Source organism: Megascapheus bottae, chromosome 17 (assembly GCF_031878675.1).
Source record: "Megascapheus bottae isolate mThoBot1 chromosome 17, mThoBot2.hap1, whole genome shotgun sequence".
NCBI lineage: Eukaryota > Metazoa > Chordata > Mammalia > Rodentia > Geomyidae > Megascapheus > Megascapheus bottae.
The window spans coordinates 49799629-49807040 of NC_143525.1; positions in this window are offsets into that span (position 1 = coordinate 49799629).

Sequence of the window (7412 nt, forward strand, 5' to 3'; positions counted from 1 at the left end):
GATCTGAGGATCTTATCTCCAATGAACCCCTAGAAAATGGGAAGTAGGGCTTGGCTCAAGGGTAGGGTGGTAGCCTTGAGCTGAAGAGCTCAGGGACAGCGCCCAGGCCGAGTCCAAGCCCCATGACCCCCCAAAAGAAAAAGAAAAAAGCTAGGTACTGGTGCCTCATATCTGTAATCCTAGCTAAGCAACTCAAGAGGCAGAGAGCTGAGGACTGTGGTTCAAAGTCCACCCAAACAGGAAATCCATGAGATTCTTATCTCCATTTAATCACAGAAAACATGGGAAGTGGAGCTGTGGCTCACGTGACAGGGCACTAGCTTTGAGCGAAAGAAGCTCAGGCAGCCATTTCAAGCCCCAGAACTAGAGTGCACATTGCTGTGGGCATCAGGTAAGGGGGACAAAGGACACCATGGCATCAAGGAGAGCTGGGCCTGAGTGCAGGGCCGGTCTCCAGGAGTCTCAGTGGTCCTGCTGCCTTGAATCCACGTACATGTGATCCTGAGTGGCCAATTAACCAGTAAAAAAGCTGGAAGTGGAGCCTTGGCTCAAATGGAAGAGTACCAGGCTTGAGTAACAAAGCTAAGGGACAGTTCCCAAGCCCTGAGGTCGAGTCCCACTTACTGGAAAAATTTTTAAATAAATAAAAAGAAACCCCACAATCTCCTGTGTATAAAAATCTGTGAGATGTTCCCCAGAATGCCAATGGAGAAGTCGGCAGTGCCAACCTGGCGGCTGGGACAGAGCACTGCGATGGAGTGAGCCCAAGATCTACACTGAGCTGCAGCCCACGCTGCAGAAACAAACAGCTCTCCGCGGCTGTGGAGACACAGGGTGGAAGCACGCTGCTGGATCTGACGGCTCACTGAGCGCGTCACCAGCTGAAGTGTGCTGTCTGCCTGCCACTGAGAAGCACTAGGTAAGGCCAGATTTTTGCAAAAGATCATTGTACAATTGCAAACAACAGAATGACCCGGGCTTCCCCTCAAGGAAAATACACTTGCTCATAAAACTCCTAAAACAAAACACCTCGGTACAGCGCCATTCTTTCCCATTAACCGTCAGCTCTGAAAACGAGAATACCTCTGAGAACTCCAGGCTCCAGCGTGTGGCAACCCCCAGGGAGTTACTGGGGATAAGGCAGCCCACGGTGGCTTTAGGAGTTGTGAGGTGGCTGGGGGCAAGTGGGGTGGAAGGGCGGCCTTTGGAGAAAGATGCAAGAGAGAGTGGAAGCCCCAAAAGAAGTAGGGAGAGAAGTGAGGAAGAGAGACAAAGACACATAGGAAAGGAAGAGCAGGAGGAAGAAGGAGACGGGCAGCAGAGCTGCCTCCTGCCCAGCCCAGTCAAGACAGGCCTGGGACAATGTGGGAACAGCTGTTAAAACCAGGGTTTCCTCCGCACTGTAGGAGGCCCCTGGCCCTGGCACTTTGTCTCCCCACAGCTTAGGTAACTACAGAGGCAATACAAAGAGGGTGGGGTCCCCCTAACAAATATTTACAAGGGGTGAAGTTAAGACATTTATTACCCAGAATTCCCAGCCCCAGGCTGACAATTCCGCCTGGCGCAGGGACCCTGCGGGATGTGGAGAGGCAAAGCAGCGGGGCCTGCCCTCTTCACGGACCACCCTGTGCCCTTGGCGGTCACGTCATCCCAGGCTGGAGGTCTGCAGCCCGAACTGAGTCGGTGCAGGAGTGGCACCGTGGCAATGTCATGTCTGGAGACCCAGGGAGGCGTCCAGTGTGCCACCAGGGGCCCTTCCTCCACTTCAAGGCCAGCAGTGACCCTTGATGCAGCTTCCCTGCCCTCTTCTACCTGCACGGCTGCCACAGAGCGAGCAAGGCTTGCCCATCTCAGCCCGTGGAGCCGCAGTACAGTGGTACTCCATGTAAAACTTCACTTATTTGTGTGCCAGTGCGGGCACTCTGAACACAAGGGCTCGGCACTCTACCCCAGCTCTTTTGTTCACGCCTATCACTTGAGTCACGGCTCCGCTTGCAGCTTTTTGCTGGCTAACTGGAGACAAGCGTCTCATAGGCTTTTCTTCCAGGGCTGGCTTAGAACCACACTCTTCAGAGCTCAGCTTCCTGAGTTGCTAGGATTACAGGGTCCCTGGAACCCACCTCTGCCACAACTTCATACGGTTGCATGGCCCCTGAAGGGACAGGAACCGTCCACAGACGTGGGCATCTCCCCACACCAAAGCCAGGACCTCCATCTCCCAGGATGCTCTGGATTGCGCGTTCACTCATGGACAAACGCTGTGCAGAGCAACCACGAAAGAACTGAGGTCCAAGCCCTGGCCAGGGGTGGGGAGGGAGTCCAGGCCTGGTGTCCTCTCAGTGTGACAAGAGGGCAGGTTGTAAGCGGGGACAGCTGAGCGCTCGCCTCCAGGCCCTACCTTCAAAGATTCCTCCACCAAAGCTCTGTGCCCAGTCCCAGCTTGAAGGCAAAGCCTTCCTAGGAAGGCCATAGTAATGGGCAGCCTGCAGCCACTAGGAGAGGCACAGCCACTTTTCCCACCCCCCACACACATGCTGCCGCCAGCCTCGGCCACTGGACTCAGAAGCCAGCCACATCCCGGATCTCCTCACTGCCTGGAGAGACTCACCAGAGCCCAGCAGCCACGCCCATTAGTGACCACAGGTGACTGCACTGAGCAGAGCGGACAGAGTGGGGGCCGTGCGGTGCATAAAGGATGCCATAGCGCAAAGCCTACAACTGATGATGCCCTTGGACTTGTCTCAGGCTCAAAACGCCCTAAGCACTAGTCCCCCACATGCAGCCAACAGAGACTGGCTCATCCATTTTGCTCCAGAGCCCTCAGCAACAAAGACAGGATAAGGTGACATCTTACCAACACCAGCCAGAAGAGCCAAGGAAGGGCCCAATTCCTCCCGAGAATGACTGTGAGCCCAACACCGCAGCTCAGGCTACTCGACACAATCCTAGCTACTCAGGAGGTGGAGACCTGAAGACCGCCATTCAAAGCCAGCCAGGGCAGGAAATTCCATGAGATTCTCATCTCCAGTTAACCACCAAAAAGCAGGCTCAAGTGGTAGAGCACTAGCCTTGAGTGAAAAAGTTCCTGGACAATACCCAGGCCCTGAGTTCAAGCCCTAGGACCAACACAAAAAATAAAAAAGGAAGAGAGAGAGAGAGAGAAAGGGAGGGAGGGAGGGAGGGAGGGAGGGAGGGAGGGAGGGAGGGAGGAAGGAAGGAAGGAAGGAAGGAAGGAAGGAAGGAAGAAGGAAAGGAAAGCTGCAATATACCTCAGGCGTGATGTGGGCTCATCACCTCCATCTTTGAGGAGCCCAGTTTTTTGGGCTGATGGTGGATCTCAAGCCAAGTATGGTGGCCCATCCCTGCAACCTCAGCTACTTGAAAGGCAGAGACCAGGGGACCACAGTTTGCGGGCAAGTCTGGGGAAAAAGAAGTTCATGGGCTCTGTCTAAACAATGGCTGAGTACAGCGGTGTGCTGCTGTGACCCCTGCACCAGAGCAGCGGGCTGGGCCAAGTGGTACGTACCCACCCCATCTCCAGTGACAACAAAGGAACACAAACAGGAAGATCACAGTCCAGGCAGACCCTACCTCAAAAATAACCAGTACAGTTGGGCACTGGTGACTCACACCTGTAATCCTAGCTCCTCAGAAGGCTGAGATCTGAACACTGCGGTTGGAAGCCAGCCTGGGCAGAAAAGTCCCCATGAGAGTCCTACCTCCAGTTAACCATTCAAAAACTGGAAGTGGTGGGCTGGGAGTTTGGCCTAGGGGTAGAGTGCTTGCTTAGCATGCACAAAGACCGGGGTTCAATTCCTCAGTATCACATACACAGAAAAAAGTCAGAAGTGGTGCTGTGGAGCTCTACGACAATGCTCATGCCCTGAGCCCAAGCTCAGGACTAGCAAAAAAAAAAAAAAAAAAGGAAGTGGAGCTGTGGCTCAAAGTGGTAGAACACCAGCCTTGAGCAAAAGAATTCAGGGATAGTGCGCAGGCCATGAGTTCAAGCCCCACAGAGCCAAAAAAAAAAAAAAACCCACAATGGAAAAAAGGAACTGCGTGGCTCCAGTGGTAGAGCACCTGCGTCGCAAGGGCCAGGCCCTGAGTTCAATCCCCAGTACCACCCAAGGAAAAAAAAAGGGGGGAAGAGCTCCATCCCACAGGCACCCAGTCCACTCTGCACAGATTGGGAAGCCAGATCTCTCTCATTATCTAGGCAGCCCTGGGGGATGCGCTTGTCCTCTCAGCTGCTCTTTATTCCTGGTTATCGATTAAGGCAGCAGAGAAACACACTTGCTGTTCTAACCTCCCCTGTAGGCTCATGTGGGAAAAGCCAAGGTGCAAAGAAGCCTCTCGGAAATCAGTGGATCACATCTGCAGTCTTAGCCACACAGGAAGCTGAGGTCTGAGGATGGGGTTCAAGGCCAGCCCAGGAAGGGAAGTCTGTGAGACGTATTTCCAGTCTCCAATGGAACTATGGGTTAAGTGGGAGAGATACAGCCTTGAGGGAAAAAGCTAAGCAGCAAAGCCCAGGCCCTGAGTAGAAGCCCAGTACCAGCACAAAAAGAAAGCCAAAGGCTTGCAACAAGCCTATGAAGTAAGCAGTATTAACCCCGTTTTGCAGATGGGAAACTAAAACATAGGAATTGTTGGGGTGAAGCGGTCTGTTTCAGGAGGCATGTTCTTAAACACTGCACTTTGCAACCTAGAGCTGAGGACAAGAGGCCACGGCAATTATAATTGGCAACTTCCACAAAGTCAAGGGCTGTTTGCTGAGATGTCCTCAGTGAGCTGACAGCACTGCTGGTGGTAACAGCTGCACTCCATGCCCGTTTTCTTCCCTTTCCACGAGTTGTGGGGCAGGGCTTGCAAATAGTGGGCTTCATTAAAAGAGGGGGGGCACAGGCTTCTTGGAGCTAGAAGACTCTGCACCTGACCCCGTGCTGGGTCAGTCCCGGCTCACAAGCTTGAGGAAGCCTAGTGTTCCCGCGCAAAATGGGGATAAACCACAGTCTACTTAAAAACAACGGGCCAGGAGTTTGGCCTAGTGCTGGCCTAGCAGGCACGAAGACCCGGGATCAATTCCTTGGTACCACATACATAGAAAAAGCTGGAAGTGGTGCTGTGGCTCAATCGGTAGAGCTCTAGCCTTGAGAAAGCCCTAGAACAGTGCTCAGGCCCTGAGCTCAAACCCCAGGACTGAGACAATACACGTACACGTCAAGAAGTAGGAACACAGACCCAAGTGCGGGTGGCTCGCGCCTGTGCCCCTAACTCCTCAAGGGACTGAGATCTAAGGATCTCAATTCAAAACCAGCTGAGCAGATTAGCCCATCACATTCTTAGCATCAACGAGCCACCCAAAAACGCCAGGAGTGGGGTGGTAGCTAAGTGGGAAAGTGTGCGGAGCTCAAGCCCAGTGCCGGCCCAAGACGAGGGAGGGCGGGAGGGATACACACAATCGCGTGCCGGTTAAGGCTTACCACAAACACACCGCAAAAATTTAAAAATGGAAACACAAAACAGGCTGCATGCGGCTCTGCTGGCTCACACCTGGAGGCCCCGCTTCCCAGGGGCTGAGCTCTGAGGGCCCGAGGCTCCAGCCGGCCGAGGCAGGAAAGCCCCCGAGGCCCCGCGGACGCGGCACAGCGCCAGGCTTCGGGTTCCTCGGTGGGCGGGCGGGGCGGCGCCCGGTCTGCCGGGGTCGGGACTCGGCGCTGGGCACCGCGGCCTCGGGGAGGCCGCGCCGGGAGGAGGGAGGAAGGAGGAGGGAGGAGGGCCGGGCCCGTCCTCCAGGCCGCCCGCGCCCCGCCCCGCGCCCCCGTCCCCCGCGCCCCCCCGCCCCGCCCCGGCCGCTTTCTGGCGCGGCGCCCCGCTATTTTGGACGATTTTTTTACTTTTCTTTAAGGAGAAAGCCGGGAGGCGCGGCCAGGCCGCGGGGCAGCGAGCTCCCCGGCGTGGGGGGCCGCACCGTCCCGGGCCGCAGCCCGCGCCCTAGGCCGGCCACACAAAGGCCAAAAGTTCCCGGCCACCGCGCCTCCAGGTCCCCCGGACGCGACCCCGGAGGGCGCCCCAGCCGCGGCGGGGAGGGCCCCAGGGTGGCCCCGGCCGATCCGGGTCCTCCCGTGACGCCCTGCGACGCCCCGCCCCGCGCCCCGGACCGCGGCGGACCCCGGCCCGCCCGGCCCCGCGCCCCGCGCCGCCGACCGCGCGGCCCCCTCGGGAGCGGACCCCGCCCCCAGGCCCCGGACGGGCCTCCGGTGCTCACCCGGGTCCCGCCGCGGGGGCCGGACTCACGCCGGCTCCGGGATCCGCCGCCGCCGCCGCCGCCGCTACAGCCCCGAGGCTCCGCGGGGCGGAGACGCGCAGGGATGCCCGGCCTCGGCTCCGCCCTAGGCCCCGCCCCGAGCACGCCCCGCCCCTGCGCTGTCTAAACCCCGCCCTCGGCGCGGCCTGGCCCCGCCCCACCGCGGCTCCACCCCCGGACCCAGCCCCGCCCCTGCGCTCTCCAAACCCCGCCCTCGGCCCGGCGCGGCCTGGCCCCACCCCGCCCCGGCTCCACCCCCGGGCCCCAGCCCCGCCCCCGCCCTCTCCAAACCCCGCTCTCAGGCCGGCCCTGGCCCCGCCCCTCCCCGCCGAAGCTCCACCCCCGACCCCAGCCCCGCCCGATTCCGCTCCCTACCGGCAGCCCCGAGAACTCCAGCCTGCAGCGCAGGCGTCCACTCCCCGGCCCGCCTCTCCTCCGTGCCTTCAGGTCCCCCGGAGACGGGTGAGGAGGGCGCTCGAGCCCCTCCAAACCTGGAAGAGTAGGAGCAGGAGCCGGGGCGTGGTTCCCGGCACCCTGCCTTCCGCCCTCGGCTGCTTGGGTCCCCTGGTCCCCTGTGGTTCGAGGTGCCAGGTTGGGCGCACGTTGACATTGCTGTGGCCCTCCGGGCACTGTGCCACGGCCCCGCAGAGCTTGAGTGTGCCCCACACCTGCGCGTATCCACATGCCTCAGTGTGTCCCATTCCTGAGCGTGTCACCACCTGAGCGTGAGCCTGCCAGGCGTGTCACCACCTGAGCATGCGCCTGCCTCGGCGTGTCACCACCTGAGCGTGAGCCTGCCGGGCGTGTCACCACCTGAGCGTGAGCCTGCCCGGCCCTGTCACCACCTGAGCGTGAGCCTGCCTCGGCGTGTCACCACCTGAGCGTGAGCCTGCCCCGGCGTGTCACCACCTGAGCGTGAGCCTGCCCGGCCGTGTCACCACCTGAGCGTGAGCCTGCCCGGGCGTGTCACCACCTGAGCGTGAGCCTGCCTCGGCGTGTCACCACCTGAGCGTGAGCCTGCCGGGCGTGTCACCACCTGAGCGTGAGCCTGCTGGGCGTATCACCACCTGAGCGTGAGCCTGCCGGGCGTGTCACCACCTGAGCG